This window comes from Ambystoma mexicanum, chromosome 14 (assembly GCF_040938575.1).
Source record: "Ambystoma mexicanum isolate Mex_15411 chromosome 14, UKY_AmexF1_1, whole genome shotgun sequence".
Taxonomy (NCBI): Eukaryota; Metazoa; Chordata; class Amphibia; order Caudata; family Ambystomatidae; genus Ambystoma; species Ambystoma mexicanum.
Window position 1 is genome coordinate 644,660,340 of NC_090940.1, and position 17,636 is coordinate 644,677,975.

Here is a 17,636-nt window from a genome sequence, read left to right on the forward strand (position 1 = left end):
TTCATTGCAAAAGTTTGTGGAAAAGGAGGCCTTTGAGTCATTACCTGCCAAATGTGTCTCAGACTCATTGCAAATGTTTCTTTAAAAGGAGATCTCTCAGTCATTACCTGCCAAATGTGTCTCAGACTCATTGCAAATGTTTCTGGAAAAGGAGGTCTCTGAGTCATTACCTGCCAAATGTGTCTCAGATTCATTGCAAAAGTTTCTGGGAAAGGAGGCCTTTGAGTCATTACCTGCTAAATGTGTCTCAGACTCATTGCAAATGTTTCTGGAAAAGGAGGCCTTTGAGTCATTACCTGCCAAATGTGTCTCAGAATCATTGCAAATGTTTCTGGAAAAGAAGGTCTCTGAACCATTACCTGCCAAATGAGTCTCAGACTCATTGCAAATGTTTCTGGAAAAGGAGGTCTCTGAGTCATTACCTGCCAAATGTGTCTCGGATTCATTGCAGAAGTTTCTGGAAAAGGAGGCCTTTGAGTCATTACCTGCTAAATGTGTCTCAGACTCATTGCAAATGTTTCTGGAAAAGGAGGTCTCTGAACCATTACCTGCCAAATGAGTCTCAGACTCATTGCAAATGTTTCTGGAAAAGGAGGTCTCTGAGTCATTACCTGCCAAATGTGTCTCGGATTCATTGCAGAAGTTTCTGGAAAAGGAGGCCTTTGAGTCATTACCTGCTAAATGTGTCTCAGACTCATTACAAATGTTTCTGGAAAAGGAGGCCTTTGAGTCATTACCTGCCAAATGTGTCTCAGACTCATTGCAAATGTTTCTTTAAAAGGAGATCTCTCAGTCATTACCTGCCAAATGTGTTTCAGACTCATTGCAAATGTTTCTGGAAAAGGAGGTCTCTGAGTCATTACCTGCCAAATGTGTCTCAGATTCATTGCAGAAGTTTCTGGAAAAGGAGGCCTTTGAGTCATTACCTGCCAAATGTGTCTCAGATTCATTGCAAAAGTTTCTGGAAAAGGAGGCCTTTGAGTCATTACCTGCCAAATGTGTCTCAGACTCATTGCAAATGTTTCTTTAAAAGGAGATCTCTCAGTCATTACCTGCCAAATGTGTCTCAGACTCATTGCAAATGTTTCTGGAAAAGGAGGTCTCTGAGTCATTACCTGCCAAATGTGTCTAGGATTCATTGCAGAAGTTTCTGAAAAAGGAGGCCTTTGAGTCATTACCTGCCAAATGTGTCTCAGATTCATTGCAAAAGTTTCTGGAAAAGGAGGCCTTTGAGTCATTACCTGCCAAATGTGTCTCAGACTCATTGCAAATGTTTCTTTAAAAGGAGATCTCTCAGTCATTACCTGCCAAATGTGTCTCAGACTCATTGCAAATGTTTCTGGAAAAGGAGGTCTCTGAGTCATTACCTGCCAAATGTGTCTCAGATTCATTGCAAAAGTTTCTGGGAAAGGAGGCCTTTGAGTCATTACCTGCTAAATGTGTCTCAGACTCATTGCAAATGTTTCTGGAAAAGGAGGCCTTTGAGTCATTACCTGCCAAATGTGTCTCAGAATCATTGCAAATGTTTCTGGAAAAGAAGGTCTCTGAACCATTACCTGCCAAATGAGTCTCAGACTCTTGCAAATGTTTCTGGAAAAGGAGGTCTCTGAGTCATTACCTGCCAAATGTGTCTCGGATTCATTGCAGAAGTTTCTGGAAAAGGAGGCCTTTGAGTCATTACCTGCCAAATGTGTCTCAGATTCTTTGCAAAAGTTTCTGGAAAAGGAGGTCTCTGAGTCATTACCTGCCAAATGTGTCTCAGATTCTTTGCAAAAGTTTCTGGAAAAGGAGGTCTCAGAGTCATTACCTGCCAAATGTGTCTCAGACTCATTGCAAATGTTTCTGGAAAAGGAGGTCTCTCAGTCATTACCTGCCAAATGTGTCTCAGATACATTGCAAAAGTTTCTGGAAAAGGAGGCCTTTGAGTCATTACCTGCCAAATGTGTCTCAGAATCATTGCAAATGTTTCTGGAAAAGGAGGCCTTTGAGTCATTACCTGCCAAATGTGTCTCAGAATCATTGCAAATGTTTCTGGAAAAGGAGGTCTCTGAGTCATTACCTGCCAAATGTGTCTCAGATTCATTGCAAAAGTTTCTGGAAAAGGAGGCCTTTGAGTCATTACCTGCCAAATGTGTCTCAGAATCATTGCAAATGTTTCTGGAAAAGGAGGTCTCTGAGTCATTACCTGCCAAATGTGTCTCAGATTCATTGCAAAAGTTTCTGGAAAAGGAGGCCTTTGAGTCATTACCTGCCAAATGTGTCTCAGAATCATTGCAAATGTTTCTGGAAAAGGAGGTCTCTGAGTCATTACCTGCCAAATGTGTCTCAGATTAATTGCAAAGGTTCCTGGAAAAGGAGGTCTTTGAGTCATTACCTGCAAAATGCGTCTCAGAATAATTGCAAATGTTTCTGGAAAAGGAGGTCTCTGAGTCATTACCTGCCAAATGTTTCTCAGACTCATTGCAAATGTTTCTGGAAAAGGAGGTCTCTGAGTCATTACCTGCCAAATGTGTCTCAGAATCATTGAAAAAGTTTCTGGAAAAGGAGGCCTTTGAGTCATTACCTGCCAAATGTGTCTCAGATTCATTGCAATTATTTCTGGAAAGGGAGGCCTTTGAGTCATGACCTGCCAAATGTGTCTCAGAATCATTGCAAATGTTTCTGGAAAAGGAGGCCTTGAGTCATTACATGCCAAATGTGTCTCAGAATCATTGCAAATGTTTCTGGAAAAGGAGGCCTCTGAGTCATTACCTGCCAAATGTGTCTCAGATTCATTGCAAATATTTCTGGAAAGGGAGGCCTTTGAGTCATTACCTGCCAAATTTGTCTCAGAATCATTGCAAATGTTTCTGGAAAAGGAGGCCTTTGAGTCATTACATGCCAAATGTGTCTCAGAATCATTGCAAAAGTTCTGGAAAAGGAGGCCTTTGCGTCATTACCTGCCAAATGCCTTTGAGTCATTACCTGCCAAATGTGTCTCAGAATCATTGCAAATGTTTCTGGAAAAGGAGGCCTTTGAGTCATTACATGCCAAATGTGTCTCAGAATCATTGCAAATGTTTCTGGAAAAGGAGGTCTCTGAGTCATTACCTGCCAAATGTGTCTCAGAATCATTGCAAATGTTTCTGGAAAAGGAGGTCTCTGAGTCATTACCTGCCAAATGTGTCTCAGATTCATTGCAAAAGTTTGTGGAAAAGGAGGCCTTTGAGTCATTACCTGCCAAATGTGTCTCAGACTCATTGCAAATGTTTCTTTAAAAGGAGATCTCTCAGTCATTACCTGCCAAATGTGTCTCAGACTCATTGCAAATGTTTCTGGAAAAGGAGGTCTCTGAGTCATTACCTGCCAAATGTGTCTCAGATTCATTGCAAAAGTTTCTGGGAAAGGAGGCCTTTGAGTCATTACCTGCTAAATGTGTCTCAGACTCATTGCAAATGTTTCTGGAAAAGGAGGCCTTTGAGTCATTACCTGCCAAATGTGTCTCAGAATCATTGCAAATGTTTCTGGAAAAGAAGGTCTCTGAACCATTACCTGCCAAATGAGTCTCAGACTCATTGCAAATGTTTCTGGAAAAGGAGGTCTCTGAGTCATTACCTGCCAAATGTGTCTCGGATTCATTGCAGAAGTTTCTGGAAAAGGAGGCCTTTGAGTCATTACCTGCTAAATGTGTCTCAGACTCATTGCAAATGTTTCTGGAAAAGGAGGTCTCTGAACCATTACCTGCCAAATGAGTCTCAGACTCATTGCAAATGTTTCTGGAAAAGGAGGTCTCTGAGTCATTACCTGCCAAATGTGTCTCGGATTCATTGCAGAAGTTTCTGGAAAAGGAGGCCTTTGAGTCATTACCTGCTAAATGTGTCTCAGACTCATTACAAATGTTTCTGGAAAAGGAGGCCTTTGAGTCATTACCTGCCAAATGTGTCTCAGACTCATTGCAAATGTTTCTTTAAAAGGAGATCTCTCAGTCATTACCTGCCAAATGTGTTTCAGACTCATTGCAAATGTTTCTGGAAAAGGAGGTCTCTGAGTCATTACCTGCCAAATGTGTCTCAGATTCATTGCAGAAGTTTCTGGAAAAGGAGGCCTTTGAGTCATTACCTGCCAAATGTGTCTCAGATTCATTGCAAAAGTTTCTGGAAAAGGAGGCCTTTGAGTCATTACCTGCCAAATGTGTCTCAGACTCATTGCAAATGTTTCTTTAAAAGGAGATCTCTCAGTCATTACCTGCCAAATGTGTCTCAGACTCATTGCAAATGTTTCTGGAAAAGGAGGTCTCTGAGTCATTACCTGCCAAATGTGTCTAGGATTCATTGCAGAAGTTTCTGAAAAAGGAGGCCTTTGAGTCATTACCTGCCAAATGTGTCTCAGATTCATTGCAAAAGTTTCTGGAAAAGGAGGCCTTTGAGTCATTACCTGCCAAATGTGTTTCAGACTCATTGCAAATGTTTCTTTAAAAGGAGATCTCTCAGTCATTACCTGCCAAATGTGTCTCAGACTCATTGCAAATGTTTCTGGAAAAGGAGGTCTCTGAGTCATTACCTGCCAAATGTGTCTCAGATTCATTGCAAAAGTTTCTGGGAAAGGAGGCCTTTGAGTCATTACCTGCTAAATGTGTCTCAGACTCATTGCAAATGTTTCTGGAAAAGGAGGCCTTTGAGTCATTACCTGCCAAATGTGTCTTAGATTCTTTGCAAAAGTTTCTGGAAAAGGAGGTCTCTGAGTCATTACCTGCCAAATGTGTCTCAGATTCTTTGCAAAAGTTTCTGGAAAAGGAGGTCTCTGAGTCATTACCTGCCAAATGTGTCTCAGACTCATTGCAAATGTTTCTGGAAAAGGAGGCCTTTGAGTCATTACCTGCTAAATGTGTCTCAGAATCATTGAAAATGTTTCTGGAAAAGAAGGTCTCCGAACCATTACCTGGCAAATGTGTCTAAGATTCATTGCAAATATTTCTGGAAAGGGGGGCCTTTGAGTCATTACCTGCCAAATGTGTCTCAGAATCATTGCAAATGTTTCTGGAAAGGGAGGTCTCTGAGCCATTACCTGCCAAATCTGTCTCAGATTCATTATTTCTGGAAAGGGAGGCCTTTGAGTCATTACCTGCCAAATGTGTCTCAGAATCATTGCAAATGTTTCTGGAAAGGGAGGCCTTTGAGTCATTACCTGCCAAATGTGTCTCAGAATCCTTGGAAATGTTTCTGGAAAAGGAGGCCTTTGAGTCATTACCTGCCACATGAGTCTCAGATTCATTGCGAATATTTCTGGAAAGGGAGGCCTTTGAGTCATTACCTGCCAAATGTGTCTCAGAATCATTGCGAATGTTTCTGGAAAAGGAGGTCTCTGAGTCATTACCTGCCAAATGTGTCTCAGATTCATTGCAAAAGTTTCTGGAAAAGGAGGCCTTTGAGTCATTACATGCCAAATGTGTCTCAGGATCATTGCAAATGTTTCTGGAAAAGGAGGCCTCTGAGTCATTACTTGCAAAATGTGTCTCAGAATCATTGCAAATGTTTCTGGAAAAGGAGGCCTTTGAGTCATTACCTGCCAAATGTGTCTCACAGTCATTGCAAAAGTTTCTGGAAAAGGAGGCCTTTGAGTCATTACCTGCCAAATGCCTTTGAGTCATTACCTGCCAAATGTGTCTCAGATTCATTGCAAATGTTTCTACAAAAGGAGGTCTCTGAGTCATTACCTGCCAAATGTGTCTCAGATTCATTGCAAAAGTTTCTGGAAAAGGAGGCCTTTGAGTCATTACATTCCAAATGTGTCTCAGAATCATTGCAAATGTTTCTGGAAAAGGAGGCCTTTGAGTCATTACCTGACAAATGTGTCTCAGAATCATTGCAAATGTTTCTGGAAAAGAAGGCCTCTGAGTCATTACCTGCCAAATGTGCCTCAGAATCATTGCAAATGTTTCTGGAAAAGGAGGTCTATGAGTCATTACCTGCCAAATGTGTCTCAGACTCATTGCAAATGTTTCTGGAAAAGGAGGTCTCTGAGTCATTACCTGCCAACTGTGTCTCAGAATCATTGCAAATGTTTCTGGAAAAGGAGGCCTCTGAGTCATTACCTGCCAAATGTGTCTCAGAATCATTGCAAATGTTTCTGGAAAAGGAGGTCTCTGAGTCATTACCTGCCAAATGTGTCTCAAAATCATTGCAAAAGTTTCTGGAAAGGAGGCCTTTGAGTCATTACCTGCCAAATGTGTCTCAGAATCATTGCAAATGTTTCTGGGAAAGGAGGCCTTGAGTCATTACATGCCAAATGTGTCTCAGAATCATTGCAAATGTTTCTGGAAAAGGAGGCCTCTGAGTCATTACCTGCCAAATGTGTGTCAGATTCATTGCAAATATTTCTGGAAAGGGAGGCCTTTGAGTCATTACCTGCCAAATGTGTCTCAGAATCATTGCAAATGTTTCTGGAAAAGGAGGCCTTTGAGTCATTACATGCCAAATGTGTCTCAGAATCATTGCAAAAGTTTCTGGAAAAGGAGGCCTTTGAGTCATTACCTGCCAAATGTCTTTGAGTCATTACCTGCCAAATGTGTCTCAGAATCATTGCAAATGTTTCTGGAAAAGGAGACCTTTGAGTCATTACCTGCCAAATGTGTCTCAGAATCATTGCAAAAGTTTCTGGAAAAGGAGGTCTCTGAGTCATTACCTGCCAAATGTGTCTCAGAATCATTGCAAATGTTTCTGGAAAAGGAGGTCTCTGAGTCATTACCTGCCAAATGTGTCTCAGATTCATTGCAAAAGTTTCTGGAAAAGGAGGCCTTTGAGTCATTACATGCCAAATGTGTCTCAGAATCATTGCAAATGTTTCTGGAAAAGGAGGCCTCTGAGTCATTACCTGCAAAATGTGTCTCAGAATCATTGCAAATGTTTCTGGAAAAGGAGGCCTTTGAGTCATTACCTGCCAAATGTGTCTCAGAATCATTGCAAAAGTTTCTGGAAAAGGAGGCCTTTGAGTCATTACCTGCCAAATGCCTTTGAGTCATTACCTGCCAAATGTGTCTCAGATTCATTGCAAATATTTCTGGAAAGGGAGGCCTTTGAGTCATTACCGGCCAAATGTGTCTCAGAATCATTGAAAATGTTTCTGGAAAAGGAGGCCTTGAGTCATTACATGCCAAATGTGTCTCAGAATCATTGCAAATGTTTCTGGAAAAGGAGGCCTCTGAGTCATTACCTGCCAAATTTGTCTCAGATTCATTGCAAATATTTCTGGAAAGGGAGGCCTTTGAGTCATTACCTGCCAATTGTGTCTCAGAATCATTGCAAATGTTTCTGGAAAAGGAGGCCTTTGAGTCATTACATGCCAAATGTGTCTCAGAATCATTGCAAAAGTTTCTGGAAAAGGAGGCCTTTGAGTCATTACCTGCCAAATGCCTTTGAGTCATTACCTGCCAAATGTGTCTCAGAATCATTGCAAATGTTTCTGGAAAAGGAGGCCTTTGAGTCATTACATGCCAAATGTGTCTCAGAATCATTGCAAATGTTTCTGGAAAAGGAGGCATTTGAGTCATTACATGCCAAATGTGTCTCAGAATCATTGCAAAAGTTTCTGGAAAAGGAGGCCTTTGAGTCATTACCTGCCAAATGTGTCTCAGATTCATTGCAAATATTTCTGGAAAGGGAGGCCTTTGAGTCATTACCTGCCAAATGTGTCTCAGATTCATTGCAAATAGTTCTGGAAAGGGAGGCCTTTGAGTCATTACATGCCAAATGTGTCTCAGAATCATTGCAAAAGTTTCTGGAAAAGGAGGCCTTTGAGTCATTACCTGCCAAATGTGTCTCAGAATCATTGCAAATGTTTCTGGAAAAGGAGGTCTCTGAGTCATTACCTGCCAAATGTGTCTCAGATTCATTGCAAACGTTTCTGGAAAAGGAGGCCTTTGAGTCATTACCTGCCAAATGTGTCTCAGAATCATTGCAAACGTTTCTGGAAAAGGAGGTCTCTGAGTCACTACCTGCCAAATGTGTCTCAGATTCATTGCAAAAGTTTCTGGAAAAGGAGGTCTTTGAGTCATTACCTGCCAAATGCGTCTCAGAATCATTGCAAATGTTTCTGGAAAAGGAGGTCTCTGAGTCATTACCTGCCAAATGTTTCTCAGACTCATTGCAAATGTTTCTGGAAAAGGAGGTCTCTGAGTCATTACCTGCCAAATGTGTCTCAGAATCATTGAAAAAGTTTCTGGAAAAGGAGGCCTTTGAGTCCTTACCTGCCAAATGTGTCTCAGATTCATTGCAAATATTTCTGGAAAGGGAGGCCTTTGAGTCATTACCTGCCAAATGTGTCTCAGATTCATTGCAAATAGTTCTGGAAAGGGAGGCCTTTGAGTCATTACATGCCAAATGTGTCTCAGAATCATTGCAAATGTTTCTGGAAAAGGAGGCCTTTGAGTCATTACATGCCAAATGTGTCCCAGAATCATTGCAAATGTTTCTGGAAAAGGAGGTCTCTGAGTCATTACCTGCCAAATGTGTCTCAGAATCATTGCAAATGTTTCTGGAAAAGGAGGTCTCTGAGTCATTACCTGCCAAATGTGTCTCAGAATCATTGCAAAAGTTTCTGGAAAAGGAGGCCTTTGAGTCATTACCTGCCAAATGTGTCTCAGAATCATTGCAAAAGTTTCTGGAAAAGGAGGCCTTTGAGCCATTACCTGCTAAATGTGTCTCAGACTCATTGCAAATGTTTCTGGAAAAGGAGGTCTCTGAGTCATTACCTGCTAAATGTGTCTCAGACTCATTGCAAATGTTTCTGGAAAAGAAGGCCTCTGAGTCATTACCTGCCAAATGTGTCTCAGAATCATTACAAATGTTTCTGGAAAAGAAGGTCTCTGAACCATTACCTGCCAAATGTGTCTCAGACTCATTGCAAATGTTTCTGGAAAAGGAGGTCTCTGAGTCATTACCTGCCAAATGTGTCTCAGATTCATTGCAAAAGTTTCTGGAAAAGGAGGCCTTTGAGTCATTACCTGCTAAATGTGTCTCAGACTCATTGCAAATGTTTCTGGAAAAGGAGGTCTCTGAGTCATTACCTGCCAAATGTGTCTCAGACTCATTGCAAATGTTTCTGGAAAAGGAGGTCTCTCAGTCATTACCTGCCAAATGTGTCTCAGATACATTGCAAAAGTTTCTGGAAAAGGAGGCCTTTGACTCATTACCTGCCAAATGTGTCTCAGAATCATTGCAAATGTTTCTGGAAAAGGAGGCCTTTGAGTCATTACCTGCCAAATGTGTCTCAGAATCATTGCAAATGTTTCTGGAAAAGGAGGTCTCTGAGTCATTACCTGCCAAATGTGTCTCAGATTCATTGCAAAAGTTTCTGGAAAAGGAGGCCTTTGAGTCATTACCTGCCAAATGTGTCTCAGAATCATTGCAAATGTTTCTGGAAAAGGAGGTCTCTGAGTCATTACCTGCCAAATGTGTCTCAGATTCATTGCAAACGTTTCTGGAAAAGGAGGCCTTTGAGTCATTACCTGCCAAATGTGTCTCAGAATCATTGCAAATGTTTCTGGAAAAGGAGGTCTCTGAGTCATTACCTGCCAAATGTGTCTCAGATTCATTGCAAATGTTTCTGGAAAAGGAGGCCTCTGAGTCATTACCTGCCAAATGTGTCTCAGATTCATTGCAAATGTTTCTGGAAAAGGAGGCCTTTGAGTCATTACCTGCCAAATGTGTCTCAGATTCATTGCAAATAGTTCTGGAAAGGGAGGCCTTTGAGTCATTACATGCCAAATGTGTCTCAGAATCATTGCAAATGTTTCTGGAAAAGGAGGCCTTTGAGTCATTACATGCCAAATGTGTCTCAGAATCATTGCAAATATTTCTGGAAAGGGAGGCCTTTGAGTCATTACCTGCCAAATGTGTCTCAGATTCATTGCAAATAGTTCTGGAAAGGGAGGCCTTTGAGTCATTACATGCCAAATGTGTCTCAGAATCATTGCAAATGTTTCTGGAAAAGGAGGCCTTTGAGTCATTACATGCCAAATGTGTCCCAGAATCATTGCAAATGTTTCTGGAAAAGGAGGTCTCTGAGTCATTACCTGCCAAATGTGTCTCAGAATCATTGCAAATGTTTCTGGAAAAGGAGGTCTCTGAGTCATTACCTGCCAAATGTGTCTCAGAATCATTGCAAAAGTTTCTGGAAAAGGAGGCCTTTGAGTCATTACCTGCCAAATGTGTCTCAGAATCATTGCAAAGGTTTCTGGAAAAGGAGGCCTTTGAGTCATTACCTGCCAAATGTGTCTCAGACTCATTGCAAATGTTTCTGGAAAAGGAGGTCTCTGAGTCATTACCTGCCAAATGTGTCTCAGACTCATTGCAAATGTTTCTGGAAAAGAAGGCCTCTGAGTCATTACCTGCCAAATGTGTCTCAGAATCATTGCAAATGTTTCTGGAAAAGGAGGTCTCTGAACCATTACCTGCCAAATGTGTTTCAGACTCATTGCAAATGTTTCTGGAAAAGGAGGCCTTTGAGTCATTACATGCCAAATGTGTCCCAGAATCATTGCAAATGTTTCTGGAAAAGGAGGTCTCTGAGTCATTACCTGCCAAACTTGTCTCAGAATCATTGCAAATGTTTCTGGAAAAGGAGGTCTCTGAGTCATTACCTGCCAAATGTGTCTCAGAATCATTGCAAAAGTTTCTGGAAAAGGAGGCCTTAGAATTATTACCTGCCAAATGTGTCTCAGAATCATTGCAAAGGTTTCTGGAAAAGGAGGCCTTTGAGTCATTACCTGCTAAATGTGTCTCATACTCATTGCAAATGTTTCTGGAAAAGGAGGTCTCTGAGTCATTACCTGCTAAATGTGTCTCAGACTCATTGCAAATGTTTCTGGAAAAGAAGGCCTCTGAGTCATTACCTGCCAAATGTGTCTCAGAATCATTGCAAATGTTTCTGGAAAAGAAGGTCTCTGAACCATTACCTGCCAAATGTGTCTCAGACTCATTGCAAATGTTTCTGGAAAAGGAGGTCTCTGAGTCATTACCTGCCAAATGTGTCTCAGATTCATTGCAAAAGTTTCTGGAAAAGGAGGCCTTTGAGTCATTACCTGCCAAATGTGTCTCAGACTCATTGCAAATGTTTCTGGAAAAGGAGGTCTCCGAGTCATTACCTGCCAAATGTGTCTCAGACTCATTGCAAATGTTTCTGGAAAAGGAGGTCTCTCAGTCATTACCTGCCAAATGTGTCTCAGATACATTGCAAAAGTTTCTGGAAAAGGAGGCCTTTGAGTCATTACCTGCCAAATGTGTCTCAGAATCATTGCAAATGTTTCTGGAAAAGGAGGCCTTTGAGTCATTACCTGCCAAATGTGTCTCAGATTCATTGCAAAAGTTTCTGGAAAAGGAGGCCTTTGAGTCATTACCTGCCAAATGTGTCTCAGAATCATTGCAAATGTTTCTGGAAAAGGAGGTCTCTGAGTCATTACCTGCCAAATGTGTCTCAGATTCATTGCAAAAGTTTCTGGAAAAGGAGGCCTTTGAGTCATTACCTGCCAAATGTGTCTCAGAATCATTGCAAATGTTTCTGGAAAAGGAGGCCTCTGAGTCATTACCTGCCAAATGTGTCTCAGATTCATTGCAAATATTTCTGGAAAGGGAGGCCTTTGAGTCATTACCTGCCAAATGTGTCTCAGAATCATTGCAAATGTTTCTGGAAAAGGAGGCCTTTGAGTCATTACATGCCAAATGTGTCTCAGAATCATTGCAAAAGTTCTGGAAAAGGAGGCCTTTGCGTCATTACCTGCCAAATGCCTTTGAGTCATTACCTGCCAAATGTGTCTCAGAATCATTGCAAATGTTTCTGGAAAAGGAGGCCTTTGAGTCATTACATGCCAAATGTGTCTCAGAATCATTGCAAATGTTTCTGGAAAAGGAGGTCTCTGAGTCATTACCTGCCAAATGTGTCTCAGAATCATTGCAAATGTTTCTGGAAAAGGAGGTCTCTGAGTCATTACCTGCCAAATGTGTCTCAGATTCATTGCAAAAGTTTGTGGAAAAGGAGGCCTTTGAGTCATTACCTGCCAAATGTGTCTCAGACTCATTGCAAATGTTTCTTTAAAAGGAGATCTCTCAGTCATTACCTGCCAAATGTGTCTCAGACTCATTGCAAATGTTTCTGGAAAAGGAGGCCTTTGAGTCATTACCTGCCAAATGTGTCTCAGAATCATTGCAAATGTTTCTGGAAAAGAAGGTCTCTGAACCATTACCTGCCAAATGAGTCTCAGACTCATTGCAAATGTTTCTGGAAAAGGAGGTCTCTGAGTCATTACCTGCCAAATGTGTCTCGGATTCATTGCAGAAGTTTCTGGAAAAGGAGGCCTTTGAGTCATTACCTGCTAAATGTGTCTCAGACTCATTGCAAATGTTTCTGGAAAAGGAGGTCTCTGAACCATTACCTGCCAAATGAGTCTCAGACTCATTGCAAATGTTTCTGGAAAAGGAGGTCTCTGAGTCATTACCTGCCAAATGTGTCTCGGATTCATTGCAGAAGTTTCTGGAAAAGGAGGCCTTTGAGTCATTACCTGCTAAATGTGTCTCAGACTCATTACAAATGTTTCTGGAAAAGGAGGCCTTTGAGTCATTACCTGCCAAATGTGTCTCAGACTCATTGCAAATGTTTCTTTAAAAGGAGATCTCTCAGTCATTACCTGCCAAATGTGTTTCAGACTCATTGCAAATGTTTCTGGAAAAGGAGGTCTCTGAGTCATTACCTGCCAAATGTGTCTCAGATTCATTGCAGAAGTTTCTGGAAAAGGAGGCCTTTGAGTCATTACCTGCCAAATGTGTCTCAGATTCATTGCAAAAGTTTCTGGAAAAGGAGGCCTTTGAGTCATTACCTGCCAAATGTGTCTCAGACTCATTGCAAATGTTTCTTTAAAAGGAGATCTCTCAGTCATTACCTGCCAAATGTGTCTCAGACTCATTGCAAATGTTTCTGGAAAAGGAGGTCTCTGAGTCATTACCTGCCAAATGTGTCTCGGATTCATTGCAGAAGTTTCTGAAAAAGGAGGCCTTTGAGTCATTACCTGCCAAATGTGTCTCAGATTCATTGCAAAAGTTTCTGGAAAAGGAGGCCTTTGAGTCATTACCTGCCAAATGTGTCTCAGACTCATTGCAAATGTTTCTTTAAAAGGAGATCTCTCAGTCATTACCTGCCAAATGTGTCTCAGACTCATTGCAAATGTTTCTGGAAAAGGAGGTCTCTGAGTCATTACCTGCCAAATGTGTCTCAGATTCATTGCAAAAGTTTCTGGGAAAGGAGGCCTTTGAGTCATTACCTGCTAAATGTGTCTCAGACTCATTGCAAATGTTTCTGGAAAAGGAGGCCTTTGAGTCATTACCTGCCAAATGTGTCTCAGAATCATTGCAAATGTTTCTGGAAAAGAAGGTCTCTGAACCATTACCTGCCAAATGAGTCTCAGACTCTTGCAAATGTTTCTGGAAAAGGAGGTCTCTGAGTCATTACCTGCCAAATGTGTCTCGGATTCATTGCAGAAGTTTCTGGAAAAGGAGGCCTTTGAGTCATTACCTGCCAAATGTGTCTCAGATTCTTTGCAAAAGTTTCTGGAAAAGGAGGTCTCTGAGTCATTACCTGCCAAATGTGTCTCAGATTCTTTGCAAAAGTTTCTGGAAAAGGAGGTCTCTGAGTCATTACCTGCCAAATGTGTCTCAGACTCATTGCAAATGTTTCTGGAAAAGGAGGTCTCTGAATCATTACCTGCCAAATGTGTCTCAGACTCATTGCAAATGTTTCTGGAAAAGGAGGCCTTTGAGTCATTACCTGCTAAATGTGTCTCAGAATCATTGAAAATGTTTCTGGAAAAGAAGGTCTCCGAACCATTACCTGCCAAATGTGTCTAAGATTCATTGCAAATATTTCTGGAAAGGGGGGCCTTTGAGTCATTACCTGCCAAATGTGTCTCAGAATCATTGCAAATGTTTCTGGAAAGGGAGGTCTCTGAGCCATTACCTGCCAAATCTGTCTCAGATTCATTATTTCTGGAAAGGGAGGCCTTTGAGTCATTACCTGCCAAATGTGTCTCAGAATCATTGCAAATGTTTCTGGAAAGGGAGGCCTTTGAGTCATTACCTGCCAAATGTGTCTCAGAATCCTTGGAAATGTTTCTGGAAAAGGAGGCCTTTGAGTCATTACCTGCCACATGAGTCTCAGATTCATTGCGAATATTTCTGGAAAGGGAGGCCTTTGAGTCATTACCTGCCAAATGTGTCTCAGAATCATTGCGAATGTTTCTGGAAAAGGAGGTCTCTGAGTCATTACCTGCCAAATGTGTCTCAGATTCATTGCAAAAGTTTCTGGAAAAGGAGGCCTTTGAGTCATTACATGCTAAATGTGTCTCAGGATCATTGCAAATGTTTCTGGAAAAGGAGGCCTCTGAGTCATTACTTGCAAAATGTGTCTCAGAATCATTGCAAATGTTTCTGGAAAAGGAGGCCTTTGAGTCATTACCTGCCAAATGTGTCTCACAGTCATTGCAAAAGTTTCTGGAAAAGGAGGCCTTTGAGTCATTACCTGCCAAATGCCTTTGAGTCATTACCTGCCAAATGTGTCTCAGATTCATTGCAAATGTTTCTACAAAAGGAGGTCTCTGAGTCATTACCTGCCAAATGTGTCTCAGATTCATTGCAAAAGTTTCTGGAAAAGGAGGCCTTTGAGTCATTACATTCCAAATGTGTCTCAGAATCATTGCAAATGTTTCTGGAAAAGGAGGCCTTTGAGTCATTACCTGACAAATGTGTCTCAGAATCATTGCAAATGTTTCTGGAAAAGAAGGCCTCTGAGTCATTACCTGCCAAATGTGCCTCAGAATCATTGCAAATGTTTCTGGAAAAGGAGGTCTATGAGTCATTACCTGCCAAATGTGTCTCAGACTCATTGCAAATGTTTCTGGAAAAGGAGGTCTCTGAGTCATTACCTGCCAACTGTGTCTCAGAATCATTGCAAATGTTTCTGGAAAAGGAGGCCTCTGAGTCATTACCTGCCAAATGTGTCTCAGAATCATTGCAAATGTTTCTGGAAAAGGAGGTCTCTGAGTCATTACCTGCCAAATGTGTCTCAAAATCATTGCAAAAGTTTCTGGAAAGGAGGCCTTTGAGTCATTACCTGCCAAATGTGTCTCAGAATCATTGCAAATGTTTCTGGGAAAGGAGGCCTTGAGTCATTACATGCCAAATGTGTCTCAGAATCATTGCAAATGTTTCTGGAAAAGGAGGCCTCTGAGTCATTACCTGCCAAATGTGTGTCAGATTCATTGCAAATATTTCTGGAAAGGGAGGCCTTTGAGTCATTACCTGCCAAATGTGTCTCAGAATCATTGCAAATGTTTCTGGAAAAGGAGGCCTTTGAGTCATTACATGCCAAATGTGTCTCAGAATCATTGCAAAAGTTTCTGGAAAAGGAGGCCTTTGAGTCATTACCTGCCAAATGTCTTTGAGTCATTACCTGCCAAATGTGTCTCAGAATCATTGCAAATGTTTCTGGAAAAGGAGACCTTTGAGTCATTACCTGCCAAATGTGTCTCAGAATCATTGCAAAAGTTTCTGGAAAAGGAGGTCTCTGAGTCATTACCTGCCAAATGTGTCTCAGAATCATTGCAAATGTTTCTGGAAAAGGAGGTCTCTGAGTCATTACCTGCCAAATGTGTCTCAGATTCATTGCAAAAGTTTCTGGAAAAGGAGGCCTTTGAGTCATTACATGCCAAATGTGTCTCAGAATCATTGCAAATGTTTCTGGAAAAGGAGGCCTCTGAGTCATTACCTGCAAAATGTGTCTCAGAATCATTGCAAATGTTTCTGGAAAAGGAGGCCTTTGAGTCATTACCTGCCAAATGTGTCTCAGAATCATTGCAAAAGTTTCTGGAAAAGGAGGCCTTTGAGTCATTACCTGCCAAATGCCTTTGAGTCATTACCTGCCAAATGTGTCTCAGATTCATTGCAAATATTTCTGGAAAGGGAGGCCTTTGAGTCATTACCGGCCAAATGTGTCTCAGAATCATTGAAAATGTTTCTGGAAAAGGAGGCCTTGAGTCATTACATGCCAAATGTGTCTCAGAATCATTGCAAATGTTTCTGGAAAAGGAGGCCTCTGAGTCATTACCTGCCAAATTTGTCTCAGATTCATTGCAAATATTTCTGGAAAGGGAGGCCTTTGAGTCATTACCTGCCAATTGTGTCTCAGAATCATTGCAAATGTTTCTGGAAAAGGAGGCCTTTGAGTCATTACATGCCAAATGTGTCTCAGAATCATTGCAAAAGTTTCTGGAAAAGGAGGCCTTTGAGTCATTACCTGCCAAATGCCTTTGAGTCATTACCTGCCAAATGTGTCTCAGAATCATTGCAAATGTTTCTGGAAAAGGAGGCCTTTGAGTCATTACATGCCAAATGTGTCTCAGAATCATTGCAAATGTTTCTGGAAAAGGAGGCATTTGAGTCATTACATGCCAAATGTGTCTCAGAATCATTGCAAAAGTTTCTGGAAAAGGAGGCCTTTGAGTGATTACCTGCCAAATGTGTCTCAGATTCATTGCAAATATTTCTGGAAAGGGAGGCCTTTGAGTGATTACCTGCCAAATGTGTCTCAGATTCATTGCAAATATTTCTGGAAAGGGAGGTCTCTGAGTCATTACCTGCCAAATGTGTCTCAGAATCATTGCAAACGTTTCTGGAAAAGGAGGTCTCTGAGTCACTACCTGCCAAATGTGTCTCAGATTCATTGCAAAAGTTTCTGGAAAAGGAGGTCTTTGAGTCATTACCTGCCAAATGCGTCTCAGAATCATTGCAAATGTTTCTGGAAAAGGAGGTCTCTGAGTCATTACCTGCCAAATGTTTCTCAGACTCATTGCAAATGTTTCTGGAAAAGGAGGTCTCTGAGTCATTACCTGCCAAATGTGTCTCAGAATCATTGAAAAAGTTTCTGGAAAAGGAGGCCTTTGAGTCCTTACCTGCCAAATGTGTCTCAGATTCATTGCAAATATTTCTGGAAAGGGAGGCCTTTGAGTCATTACCTGCCAAATGTGTCTCAGATTCATTGCAAATAGTTCTGGAAAGGGAGGCCTTTGAGTCATTACATGCCAAATGTGTCTCAGAATCATTGCAAATGTTTCTGGAAAAGGAGGCCTTTGAGTCATTACATGCCAAATGTGTCCCAGAATCATTGCAAATGTTTCTGGAAAAGGAGGTCTCTGAGTCATTACCTGCCAAATGTGTCTCAGAATCATTGCAAATGTTTCTGGAAAAGGAGGTCTCTGAGTCATTACCTGCCAAATGTGTCTCAGAATCATTGCAAAAGTTTCTGGAAAAGGAGGCCTTTGAGTCATTACCTGCCAAATGTGTCTCAGAATCATTGCAAAAGTTTCTGGAAAAGGAGGCCTTTGAGCCATTACCTGCTAAATGTGTCTCAGACTCATTGCAAATGTTTCTGGAAAAGGAGGTCTCTGAGTCATTACCTGCTAAATGTGTCTCAGACTCATTGCAAATGTTTCTGGAAAAGAAGGCCTCTGAGTCATTACCTGCCAAATGTGTCTCAGAATCATTACAAATGTTTCTGGAAAAGAAGGTCTCTGAACCATTACCTGCCAAATGTGTCTCAGACTCATTGCAAATGTTTCTGGA